This window comes from Lagopus leucura, unplaced genomic scaffold, assembly GCF_019238085.1.
Source record: "Lagopus leucura isolate 7727_CA_CO unplaced genomic scaffold, USGS_WTPT01 Super-Scaffold_100159, whole genome shotgun sequence".
Lineage (NCBI taxonomy): Eukaryota > Metazoa > Chordata > Aves > Galliformes > Phasianidae > Lagopus > Lagopus leucura.
Window position 1 is genome coordinate 24,292,425 of NW_024962335.1, and position 14,010 is coordinate 24,306,434.

Here is a 14,010-nt window from a genome sequence, read left to right on the forward strand (position 1 = left end):
AACAAAACCCCCCCCCCAAACCAACCCCAAAAAAACCCCAAAAACACCCCCCCCCCCCCCCCCCCCCCCCAAAACCCCAAAAAAAAAAAAAAAGGAAGGATGCGATGCATATCTCAAAACTATCGGACTCCCTATTAAAACAGAGCTCACACTGGTGGAAGAAACTGCTTATAACCAGTGAACTTGGACAGAGTATGGAAGCAGGCTCCAGAACCTACCATATCTAACCTTGTTTCTGCTTTAATAATTTGCTTGAGGAAACCAGCCTCTATTCAATGACTTCATTTTCAAGAAATATGAATCATACAACAACTGCAAAAGCTCTGGTTATAATATATTTTTCATACGCTTGTTCTTTATGCAGTGAGAAGCGAATGCAGAACTGGAGGTCATTTGAGTTACAGCTACTTTGGGGGATTATTTTTTTTAACATTCCTTCTAACAAATGCGGTTTAAATGGGTTTGTTTATATGGCGTGGAATTGGAAAGGCCAAAACTAACCAGGCTTTACACAATGTGGCCTTCTTCCAAATTAATCTAAAATATTTTAATCCCTCTGGAGTTTCTTTATCCTCCGCATCTGTGCTGTAGTGGAGACACATTTTTAACATTTCTTTGAGGAAAATTACCTTTCTTTCCCTCCAACTGTATTCAGCAAGGTCAATGGAGCACTGTTATATGCTATTTAAACATCTGAGATTCATCATATCTCTGCACACCAGAAAGAATCATTATGAAAGGTCTAATGAATCCCGACTGCTAGCCAAGCAAGGGAGTCCCCTTAAGGATACTGGGCATTAGAAACAAAGCATATGTACAAAATGCAATTTTTATATTTCATGCAATTTAGGATTAAGCTGCCCCCAAAGAAGCAAGGAATATTTCTGACTCCTGAAACATTTTCAGTAAATCAAACTGTTTGAGCCAAATTCAGAAGTCAGTATATAGACCAGGATCATTGCTGGATGTTGAGGGGACTGCTCGCCCTGTGGGACCAGCAGGGTCTGAGCAGGAGTCAGAAGCTCCTCACTTGTGCAGGGAGAGATGTTTGGAGTCACCAGCAACTCCAAACCTGACCATTGCATTCTCTGGCTGTGTGCCTGTACTTGGTTTAAAGACCTTTTGTTTTCTAGTTCAGTAGCAAGTTTACATGGCTGAACTCATTTCACTACCCAGGAATGGAAATTCTGAAGAAGTATATGTGGTGGTGGTTTTTTTTTTTTTTTTTTTTTTTTTAAATTACAGTTTAATAAAAGGTATTTTCCAGGCATTTCAAAACCCAGTGCTCTTCTTACAGCTGCCAGTAGTCCCAGTCATTCTGAAATGCCCATAGCAAACAGATACAACCCTGATCTTTTGAAGGTTTTCTCTGAAATGTTCTTGTAGGAGGTGTTTTTATCTGAAATATTATGTAACTTAAACTGTGCAGATTATACTAGGGCAGGTTTAATGCCACAGTTTATTGTAGAATCATTCTTCCCATGAATACTGCTAGGTCATGAAGTTCAGATAGTTCCAACAAAGTTCAAATAAGCATTTGAACCTCTGAAGGAAAAATGATATGCGGAAGGCCTCAGTTCTGCGAATTCACAGGGTTTTACTGCAGATTTATTCTCAGCACTGAGGCCCTGCGAGGTCTGCAGAGAAACTGGATCTTCTCTGCCATCCTGTTGGAGGCTCATGTTGGCTTTGTCCTTAACCTGGGTGTGCTCTGCTTTTCCCAGCTGTAACACATGGTAATAGTGCAGGGTTTGGAGTGTAGGGAGACATACCTGGATAATGATGGTGCAAACAAAATCATACATTCAGACCAATCACCTCAGGCTGTCCCTGCTTTTGAATGATGAACCATACCTATCCTAAACACACTTTTCCCATCTTTTCATATAGTTAGAGGCATTTTGGGACCACTGCAAGCCATATAGTAATGGAATAAATTCCAAATGCAGCAGGAGACCACATTGGAGGAAAAACTCTCCAAGTGCCAAGGGCATTTCTTTTACTTTTCTTACTGGGGCTGGAAAATATTCCCTAAATAATACATCTGGATGTAGTGGAACAGAGAGGGAAAAGATGAAAAACAATCCTTTAAATTCAGTAGGAGTCTACTTTAATGGCTTCTTTAATCTGCCAGCTGGCACACCGTTGACTTCTTGCTACACATACTTTAAGGAGACCTATGTAGTTCTTGGAACCAAGTTCATATTAAGTTGTAGAAACTTAAATATTAATCAATTGGCAGGACTACTTTTTGGTACTTAGAAATCAAGAAACTGCTTAGCCATCTTCAGAGATATTTGTCTCCCTTTTTAAAATGTAAATGCTGTAATGAAGACATAAAGCAGAAGTATAGATAGCAAAAGTTCAGATCTGTCTCCTATATGTCACCTCTCTGAAGTAAGCGAACATCCTTTGGACATTGTGGTCACATGCATTCCCTACACAACACTTTTCTTTGGGCAGTTTTCCTAATGTCCTTTGTCACACCATTTGGTTTGAAAGAAATACATTATGAGGTTGTGCAAAGGAGCCTTGGCCAAGGAGAACTGGTGCCATCTTTGTGTGGATTTTCATTTTCAGTATCTTGCAAGTGATAACATTTAACAGCCTTAAGGTATATTGTGCATGTATTTTATGGGCCTATAAATGTTCATGCATTTGTTTTTAACCTTGTTTTGTGTGAAGGTATGTGGTTGCAAATGTGAAGTACAGCTACATAGCTAGTATTTGTACTCTCTAAGTACTCCTAAAAAGCTGGGATATATCAAGAAACATGTCTTGGGTTTTCAACTGCTTTCAGCATAGGAAAAGCAAGGGAGAAATGATTTAACTGTAGACCAACCTCTCTTTTATGTTTAGTGAATCCTTTAGTAACATCCAAAGTGACACAACTCAGTATTTACAAGTTCTGAAGGTTTGATTCAGCCCAGGTAAGCACTGAAAAATCTGGCTAATTTACTCATGTTATTAATGAACTCATAAATTTATACATTTTAGATATATTTTAATTTCTCTGTTCACCTTGAGGGTGCAAGTTATTTTTAGGATTTTTATGAGGAGTATGAATTGTAAAAATGCTCTATGTTTTCAAACGTGATGATATGAAGTTTAGGTTGATCCTTTTCTATATTCCTTTTCCAGGAATATTCTTTTTGGTTGGTTGGTTTTTTTTTTGTTGTTTTTTTTTTTGTTTTTTTTTTTTTTAATTATTATTTTTTTCTCTTGTCCTTGCCTGTTGTTCCATTGACTTCCTAGTTCTTCTTCCACATCTTGAATAGGGTGCCCTTACTGGGATTGTCTCTGGTTGTCTTCCACCTCTGCCACGCCATCAAGTCTTATGAGTAGTGACGCATTCACTGAAGGGAGGCCTTCATACACATGTGCCTGTTGTTCTTCATGCCAAGCACAGTTGTGTTTCTACTTGCATCATTTTGAAGGTGGTGTAAAATTTGAAGGTGTAGGTCAACCAATCTTTTTCCTAGCAAGCCTGTAACTAAAGATGAAGTTACTGAGCTGTGAAAGATAATGTGCTTAGTAAACACAGGCTGCTTTCCTACTTACAGAACATTTATGACTGATTGGAAGTTGCCTTCCCTTCACTTTAACCCTTGTTTGGTTTTGGTTAACACTTTCTACGCATACTATCTGGCTTTGTCTCTTGGTGAAAAAGGTGCTCTGTGTGCCTTCAGTGCTCAGAACTGTGACTGTGACTGACCATGTGTTCTCTGTCTCTCATTCCTTGCTGGATGGGCCTAATACCGCAATGAGAGAGGCTGGAGGAGCCCCATAGGGTTTTCAGTTCCTATGGCAGAGGTCTTAAGGAAAAGTAGCAGATCATACAGAGATTTTTTTCTTTTTTTCTTTTTTTTTTTAAGGAAAATCAAACATTTTCCTTTCTGGACCACACAGATATTGTCTGAAGCGCTGCTTCTAAAAAAAAATGAAACAACTGTAAAATTTGTTGGCTTGATATAGGACTCAGGTATAACTTTCCTTCATCACCTTTCTACAAAATAAGCGTATATCACAGAATCACAGAATGGCCAGGGTTGGAAGGGACTTCAAGGATCATGAATCTCCAACCCCCCTGCCACATGCAGGGCCAACCCCCACGTTTAATGCTAAACCAGGCTGCCCAGGGCCGCATCCAACCTGGCCTTGAACACCTCCAGGGACGGGGCATCCACAGCCTCTCTGGGCAGCCTGTTCCAGCACCTCACCACTCTCTGGATAAAGAATTTCCCCCTGATGTCCGACCTAAATCTCCCCTCCCTCAACTGTATATGTCTGTCTGCTCCCAGCATTAAGTGTATAGGGTACTGTCAGGCCTCACCTGTCTTGTTTAATTGACTCAGAGCCAGGTTCTAGTGAAAGTTTTGTTGATGCTATTTCCCTGAGAAGCAACACACAGTTGCATAAAACATTATTGAGATGTCAGTGTACTGCTGCCACTATACTTGCTGGCAACAAGCATCTATGCATGAATGTCTAGATAGCAGTCAGATTATTGTCAAGATTATTTAGCAGCTACTCTGTACAAGTCTTACAAGGAGAACTGGAAATATTGCAATTATGTTGTGTTGGATTTTATGCTGGTTTATGCACAGCATGTGGGTGTCATCTTGCCCATCAGTTTTCTGTTGTACCGAAGTCTCACTGCTGTTGGCTCTCTTGGCTTGATGGTGGTGTTACGTCATTGTTCCCTGGCTTTCAGCTAAACTCATAAAGATAGGCCTATATAATATAAATTCTGTATGTAGGAAATGGTTCAGTGTGCTTCTATTTTGCAGTACCTTGTTTGACTTGTCCCGTCAAAAGACTTTGCATTTTTTGCTGCCCTGCTTTACCTCTTTGAAGCTGGTGCTGACATCATGCCTCAGCTGTTAACTGAAATGACACAGAATTGCTGTTTATTAGAGATAAATTACTGTAGTCACTTGGCTGGAACAATCTGTGTTTCATTTTTTAAGATGACTTTGAAAGTGTGAGCTGGAAAAGCCCACTAGAAAGCTCTGCAGCTGGATTAATTCCTAGTGGAATTCCACAAATTTCCATGATGTTCTGCCACTGACTAGCTGCACTCTTGGCTGCAATGTATCTATCATTTGGGGGCAGGCGCTATGTCTTTGCAAAGTAAACGTATAGAAATCAGGAGAGAAGATTAATTCATTAAAATGAAAGAGCAACAAGCAGAGGACATTCAGTATTTGTCCTTCATTTTTTCCAAGGAACTGTTTGGGTTCAAAATGCTTAGTATCACTGAAGGGGTAACAAGATCAGCAAAACAAAGAACTTAAGGTGTATTTCTTTTTTTCTTTTTCATTTAAAATTGCAGAGAATGACAACTAAACCTTGGTATTGCTGCTTATTGCTGGTTTAGTAAACCAAGAAACAGAGTCCTCAACCCTCATTAGAGTTTACAATGCGCAGCACTAGGCAGAGCTGGATCCTAGGGCTGCATGTTTTAACAGGAAAAGTACTTGAAAAAAGCAAAAACGAAGCCACAGTAAGCTGGCTGTATTTATCTTCATATTATTTTCTATTACATTTTTATGACTGGCTGTGTAGCTTAATATATCATGATTTTGTATTTTAAAGCGTTCCAGAAAACATGCGGAGTTTGCAGTCTGGCTGAGTGAATGTTTCTGTTGGAGCTTTACCTTAGACCTAGCTGGATATTTTATTATTTTTAACGGCATTACTTTAGCTTTCTAATTCAGGACCTGAGAGATGCAGAGAAAGAGTCTGAACAGACTGCTGAAGTGCTCATAAAACATACTTGGGCACAAATAAGTTCACACAGTGTTCTGTTGAAATACTGCATGTGGAGATGAAGATCAGCAGAGGTGACACGAGGGTGGGACATGAGAAAAACACAAAATGAGAGAGACAGGAGCAGAGTGGGAGACATCAGGGAGGCAGAGGTTGGTCATTCCCTATGTTACCAGTTGCTGGCCCAGATCAGCTCCTTGCTTGGGAAGGTATAACCTATCTTCCTAGCAGAAACATGCATGGAGAGCTGCACTGCTACTGCTGGCTTCCGTGCCAGGTCTGGTGCAGTAGAAATGCTCCCTCACTTGGACAGAGCAGCATCCTCCCTGGTGGATGCCTGATCAGATATTAGTCTAGGCCCTGTATGTATTGCCACTGCATTTTCCATCTTCTGTATAGCCTTGGCCACCTGCGCTGGGCCTAATCCATTTCTTGGTGATGTTTGTCAGTTGTTTCCTGTTATTAAAAGACAAAAAGGTTTTGGCTGGAAGGTATGGCTTTGGCCCTTTTTTTTTTGCTCTCAGAGATTTCAGTGGGAGATGGAGCTGGCTGACAGCCAGGGCATTGCCACAAGTTTCATCAGTCAGGCCACAGATTTGTGGAAGAGGATGCAGGAGAGGACAATACATGATGTAGGCATTTTTGTGATAACATTAAAATGATGAAGCTGAATGTCTTTGCTGATAAAAGTAGCTGAAAGATAAGGGTAGTGAGTGAACGATGCCCCCCAAACCCATCTCCCAGTGTTTAAATGCAGAGAAGCAGTGAGTGTAAGTCTGAGTTTTTCTTGGTTCTAAGCACTTTAACAAGCTGTTTTGTAGATGTAAAATGTCTCCCATTTTAATGTTTTGTTCTTCTGGATTGGGTCTCATTATCATTCCTAGGCTATCTTAATTATCATTAAACAGTAGGAAAGGTCAGTGCACTTTTAAGCTGCCCTTTGTATCTGTAGCAAAGGTGATTTCCTCAGTGATGACAATGTGAATAAAAATATTCTTTTCTCACAAATAAGCATTGCAGGAATAAAAGAAAATCTGTCTTTGCATGCATACGCACAAGTGTACAAGAGGACAGCATAGCTATCTTGGCACAATCTGAGAGCACACCAGCTTCCAGCATGCATGGAAAGCTCACTGATCTTTTCTAACATGCATAACTGATAAACTTGGCCTGCTAGGATGGAATCCCGTTCTGACTGAGGTCTCTGGGAAATCTGCCAGGGACAGGACTGGGATTTCAACTCTAATCTGTATATGAATAATATTTCAGTGTCTTCAGACCTTTGGGGACAACATATTTGAAATATTTTGGAGGATATTTGATGGGGAGAGTCAAGGGTCAATTCTTCTAACGTGAGAACCAGTGGTTGTACCAGCAGCTTCCAGCTAAATGTTGTTTCTTCCTTTGTCTGCTAATGGGAAATGATAGACATGTCACTGAGGATTGGAGTGGAACCTGTATATGCAAATCTGGGAGTCAGGGCAAAGCTCTGCCTGGTCCTTATGTCAAAGTGTAGTAGGAAAAAGACAAGGAGTGAAAATGGCATATCCATGCTCAATCTGCCTAAGAGAGTAAAGACAGATGGACACTTTGCATTGCAACTGACTGATTCTGCCACTGCAAGTGTATTAGTGTGCTGCAGTGTTAGCAGCAGCAAGATAGATGTTTGCTGGCACATCCAAGACCACACAGCTCTGTAGTGTTCCTTTTGCAGTGCTGTGTGGATATGAGATACGGACCTAAACATGCATCTAAGTCTTCCAAGATTGTCTTAATGATTACCTGACCAGATGTGTTTAAAGATAGGAGTCTTTTATTTGCAATTCCAAATAGTGAACTCTGTGGTAGGGATAATGTCCTATAAAAAGCTCCATGACAGCATTTTCATATAGTTCAATCTGCAGCAGCAGGAATTGACATAGGGCCTGCCACCAGCAAAGAGATCAAGGGCCTGGATTGTGATGTGGTCTTGTGGGCTACCAGTGGACTTCCATCTAGTGTTCTTCAGGACTAAAAAGCAAGGTCAGATGAAACATAACACAGAATAGATTGGGATAAAATTGTATTCAATTAATTGAATTCTACCTTCTGACTTCAGTGAGGTTGTGCTTGGTGCTGAAAGATCTGAGTGGTGCTGGATGCTCCTAATACAAAATTAAAAGGGGAGTGGGGAAAATCATTTCCAAATGCTTTCTGACAGATATTCGTAGAAAATAGATTTAGTTGTTTTGACAGGACATAGATTAAGGAACTTTAACTCTCTCAGATATGGCACTAGAATATTTGTCTTATCTGCATTTCATGGATGCCGAATTAAATAATTTGCACTGGGACAATGAGTGTTGCTCTTTGACTTGCTCTCAGCTACAAAAGGGGAATGAAATTCTATTTTCGTATTTGACAGGAAAGGCAGGAAAAAGATGGCACTGATTATCATGGAGACAGTGGATGTCATGGCATGTATCCAGCTGAAGCAACGTACTCTTCATACTTGTCACTGGCAGGTTTTTTACTGACATTTGAAAGAGCCACACCTCCAAGCCATGGATTTGGGACATTTGAAGTGGAGACAGATGGGAAAATAGGATATTTGACTTAATGGGGTGCAACTCACAAAGTTGTTTGCAGTCTCAAGTTTATGTAGAGACTTTATGAGACACTTGATCCTTTTTGTAGGAATACCAAAAAGAAAGAGAGTGATGACAGTGTAACTGGGTCTTGTGTTACCACCTGATCCTGCAGTGAGGACAGGTTGGAAGACAGAATTTCAGCTGCATGCATGCAGAAAAACTGTGTAGTTGGGCTGGATTTCCTCCCTTTCTTAACCATCTGTAGGAGAAGCCCAGAAAATTCTCCTTTATCTGTAGGGTGTGGATTTTTTCAGTACTGATGTTACAGTTACACTTCTGTGACCAAAAGAAGGGTCTGGTTGTGCTTTAAGGAATTACAGAATCTTAGATGTTGGAAGGGACCTCTAGAGGTCATTGAGTCCAACCCCTTGCTACAGCTGCTTCCCTACAACAGGTTGCACAGGAAGGTGTCTGACTGGATCTGGAGTATTGCTAGAGAAGGAGACTCCACAACTTCTCTGGGCAGCTTGTTCCAGTGTTCTGTCACTTCAGCATTCTGAAAGTGCACAAAGAGAATTTGCAGACAGCAGAGTTGATAGAAGGACTAACAGGCACAAATACTAAGGCTCAGTGTCCAAGGATGTAAAGTAAATCAGAGGTAGAACTGAGCAGAAGTATCCACAGTTGCTGGTACACCCTGAATGCTAGGCAGTGGACTGAGACACCTCATTACCTTCCCTATTCTGTATTATTTCTGTTCTTCTGGAAATCCTGCCTCATTCCTGTTTCCAGCTGCTCAGGACACAAAAAAGAGAGGATAGAAACTGGTCATGTTTTTTTTTAGGAAGACTCTAGGAATCATCCTTTTTACTAATCTAGCCCTTCTTTTTGTTTCCTTCTAAAAGCAATGGAGGATTGATCTGTTTTGGTTCCTCACTCCAGCCACTAGCATGATGGGCATGTTGGGCTGTGGAAGGGAGGGGACTGTACGTGGTGTAGACAAGAAGGGAAATATAGCAGAAAATCTCTCCTGTTATAAAGGAACCTAAGGCCAAATCCCCTTGGTCCCATCCACCAATAAAGCTGTATTCTGCTCTCATGTTTTACTGAAGAATATGTCAACCTGCTGAGAGGGAAGTCCAGCGTGAGTACCAAACACGAGCACTCACATAGGTAGTAGTCACTTTGCCATCTGCCTAGCAGCTGTTTCTACGTGAAGGTTGCTCTGGGCAGTCCCAGTGGCAGAGCAGTGAGAACGATCCTGCTGTGAGGAAAGAGGCATGACTTTCAGGTAGTTTGTCTAAAGGCCACCAGGAGGAAATCTACAGTTGTTTCTTTGTGCTGGGAGGGAAGCAAGATGGCATGTGCTTGCACAGTGCTGTCACCAGACGTGGCCGGCTTACAGCCCAGTGCAATGAGCAGCCGCACTATATTAGGGAATGTGCTCTGCCTTGATGTTTCTTGGCTCTACTAGGTTGAAGCTGTTGCACAGGCTTGGCATTAATATCATGGTTCAGCACTCATTCAGTGTAATGGAAAGGTGTGTGGCAGATCTTGGAAGAAAAGCCTCTCCCTTGGTTAAAGACCTGACTAGCAGTCTGCATTTTCACTTCTTGTTATGAACCTGGCTTATCCATTTTTGAGGCCTACTGAATGCTGAGTTATCTGCATCACCAGTGCTGGGGAGAGAGTGTGAGGACAGTATTAAACCTCAGCCAGAGCAAGAGGTTATTTAGCTCACTATACTGGCACTATATGGCTGTGTGGTTGTGTATGTATTTCCACTTAGCCAAATTACTGTTTGCCTTCGAAAAGTAGACTCCTGACAATTATCACTGAAGTATTTTGTCACGTAATTTACAATTCAATTTGCAATTTACAATTACTGTGTATTCCTCTGATTTACCACCTTGCTGAAAGCTACAAGAAGGCAATGTTTTAAAGTCAGTCATGAGATGAGCCGTAAAGGGGAGAGGGATTTGCATGTGCATGTTTTGTACCAAAAAGGATTGAGTGTGTCTGTCCTCAAAGGAAGCATGCTTTAGCAAGACAGTGAAAAACTCAACACATTTTAGTAATAAACACTAGTCAAATGAATATCAAAGGCATTATGTGAAGGACACAGATGAAAAGGAGAGACGTATTGGTTTAGAAGAGTGTTTATGTATGGAGGTAGTATTATTTGCAGGGCACACACTTTGTTGTGAATCTGATTCAAATAATTTGGCAATAGTAAATGTTGTAGGTAAGCTACTTCATTTATCTGCCCCTTTTCAGTCTTCTCATCTCTTCAGGAAGACTGCAGAGTTCATAAAATGTCCTGTGTTCTAGGTTCCATTTCAGAATCAAAGATGGGGACTCTGAGGAGACCCACTGATATGAAAGTATGGAAAATCTGAGGTCCTGAGCAAGAATTACATTCAATAGCTTCTGGGAGGTATTAAAAAAAAATAAATATATATATGTGTATAAATATATATATGTGTATATATATATATATAATTAAATTTAAATTAAATTAATATAAATTTAAATATTAATATAAATATAATATAAATATAATAAATAATAAATATAATAAATATAAATATAATATAAATTCAAATTAAATAATATAATTAAATTTAATTAAAATTATATATATATATATGTATGGAAAAAAAAGATCAATGTTTGTAGTATTTTTCCATAAGTACTTTCTGAGTCTGGTGGTAGAGAAGTCATAAGAATTCACTACGGATTCTTTCAGTGGTATTTCAATTGTGTAAAGGTTGAAATGGTGCTAAGGGTTTTGTTTTGATGCAAGGACAGCAAAATGACAGTTTCTGTGGTGCACCCTTTCATTATATGTGTAGCCTGTATTCTGGCAGTTTGTGTATGTACATGGATATCAGGGATGATGAAACAGGTGAAAAAGTTTCAGATAGCTTTTTCTATTTGCTGTAAAAAGATATCATTAAAATTTTATGACTTCTTGTTGAATTTGGAAACAAATCAGAGGAAAAAAAAGGCAATATCAAAATATTTTCCATCGTACTCCTGAAAGCAAAATTTATACAGTTACAATACAAACAAAGTACTATTTTCTTAGGGATAGTTTTCCTCTTGTGAGAAAATGAATTTTTTTGTTTGATATCAAATGATTAAAAATATGTAACAGAAGAAAAATTGGATATAAAGAATAATAATAAAAAATATCTTTGCATACCTTTATCAGGACATGTGAGGCCCATTATTGTTTCTGTTCCAATAGACCCTCTATATTTGGGAAGGTTACACAGGGATGTTTTCGCATTTGTCTCTGTAGGCAGGCCCTAGAGCTGTGTGGAATGTTATGCTTTGACCCAGGATGTTTTCACTCATGACCAATTTTCATTAAGAAAAAAAAAAAGGAGCATAAAAATGTGTGCATTCCTCAAAATGATTTGTAGGAAATACTTCAAATAATTGGTACATCCATCTATAAGCAAAATGATTTTTGAGTTTTCTGAGAGGCTAGAACACTTTGAGAAACTATACTCCTTTTCAGCGGATACAGGAAACATTTTTAGAGAGATTAATTGAGATGAAGTTATTGTCTAGTAATTTACAAAGGCTGAAAGATAACAAATCATTTTGGGGAAGACAGTGAACAGCACTGAGTAGCTGACTTCTCCCATGGGACCATCTGTCTATCTGATGACTCATCTTGCAGTGATGTAGCTTTGCTAACTAAAGGTTGGACTGATGACCTGACCTTAGACTCCTGTGTATCTTCCTCATTTTTGAAAAAGTGATTTGGCTTGTGAGTCTGAATGCAATGAAGAGCCCTCAGTCCTTGGAGAGAAGGTAGCACACTTTAACAAACCTGAGACGTACTCCCAAGAGGTTAATTGATCTGAACTGTGTCAAAAAACAGGAAAGCACCCAGAAGATGGAGGAAGGTTGTTGAACCAAAGATTATTACCCTGTGTAATCTCTCGTGCATCCCTGGGAATAGAAAAGAAGATAATTAATTGAAACAGTTTGGTGTTGTTGTTCGTGCTCCTCAAGTTTCCTCATGAGGAAGACACCTGGAGCTTTAGGAGATGAGAGATGGTGCTGAGGCCATGTGGGAAGGGCCAGAAGTGTTTTGGGCTGGGACATATGAAGAGGGGATGTGAAGGGAACTGGGTACATAGTGCTGCATTTTTTTGGGAGAGAAGGAACATACCCTGCTCAGGAGAGGTGGAGAAAGGGAGGTACCTCACTGGGTTAGAAGGGATGAAGGTGCACATAAGTTAGATGCCAATGCATGTCTGCCTTGGCGACGGAGAGAGGAAGAAAAGTTTGGAACTCTCAGTTTCTAGCATGAGAGGTGTCAGCCTAGCAAGCAGCTCTGTTTTAAGGCCCCAGTGGTGACTGCCCTCCACAGAGCAAACACTGCTGTGTGATGCATGTCCACCTCCTGTAGGCTGCCCTCTGCACACAGAAACCAGGATCCTGATTGGAACTTGCTGTCTGCCATATTCTGCCCCCCTCTGATCCTTGCCTTCCAGCTGGGAGAACCACATTGCTCCTGCAACATGTGTCCCTCTAGCAAGGGCTCTGGGGCAGAATTTAGCTGCATGAGTAGGCTAAGATGAAATGAAAGAATGGCAGATTTGGTGCTCTTTGCTCTTCAAGGTGTCCATGGTGCTAAGTGTAAATAAACACAAGATTAAAAAAAAAAAAAAGTCTTGTTGCAACCTGCTTTTTACATATATCGTATAATTGTAAATTAAAAAAAAAAAATAAGAAGAGCTGCAGACATTGTAAAGCCAGTATCAGATTTGCGAAATTAAAATTCCCTTTGAACCTCTGCAGAATAACCCCAGCCAGCCAAACACATAGAAACTAACAACAACAACATTTTATATCCCCCAATCCAGGAACAAATGAGAAAGAAAAACACCCCCAGGAAAAGTAAACTAATAAAATAATCTTCGCAAAACCCCTGCCCTCAGCAGTGTTTTAATCTGAAAAAGGGGGGCAGAGAAAGCCACAGATTCCCTTAAGTCATGGGAGGTTTTGCTAATGCCAGTGGTGGTTTTACGGGGAGTGCGCTTGGACGCTGCACCGCTGGGCATGGTTCGAAAGCCGCAAGACAGATCCGTATCTGCAAACAGAGCGCTTCAAATAGTTCCCAAACGCACCTTGGCTTTGTCTCCCTGTAAACTGCAAGCAGTTATTAAGACCCCTTTGAAGGTCGGCCCGCATCTGCAGGCTGGCTGTGCAGCGTTCCGGCCAGCCCCATACTGCCGGGCTGGAAAATGGTGGGGGGGGGCGTGGGGGGTGAGTGCAGTGTGGAGGCTAGGATTGCAGAGGAAGCTGAGGCCTCCAGCCCTGCACAGGAAGCAATCTTAGAGCAGGCCTTAAATGCCAGATTCCAGGCAGAGTTTAACTAACCACTGACAGCTCTGTAAACAAAGCAGGGACAAAAAGAGAACAGCTTTCCCTTTTCTGGTAGTCATTTTTGGTTTGGGGGCTGCAGGGGAATTCTGTAATACTCGGCTTGATGGGATATAAACCAAGGCTGAAAAGGCTTTGTATATGAAGAACTGTAAAGGGGAAAATATTTCATGGACTAAATCATAAAGAAGAAGGTAGGGTATGGGGAAAATGCACGGATTAAACTACAAAAAGATATCGCTACTTTTGTTTTTTTTTT

At 40.5% G+C, this 14,010-nt stretch overlaps 1 protein-coding gene across 5 annotated transcripts in view; it reads left to right on the forward strand.

The window, feature by feature from the left end:
- The window catches only part of CALD1 (caldesmon 1), a 185,508-nt gene that overhangs the window by 77,167 nt on the left and 94,331 nt on the right, over positions 1-14,010 (forward strand). The window contains exon 1 of one of the 5 annotated variants that reach the window (XM_042889443.1): positions 13,756-13,945. The exons of the other annotated variants lie outside the window; for them this stretch is intronic. The gene's annotated coding sequence lies outside the window, so the exon portion shown is untranslated. Of the gene's footprint in view, positions 1-13,755; positions 13,946-14,010 lie in introns of those variants that run through there. 5 annotated transcript variants of the gene reach the window in all.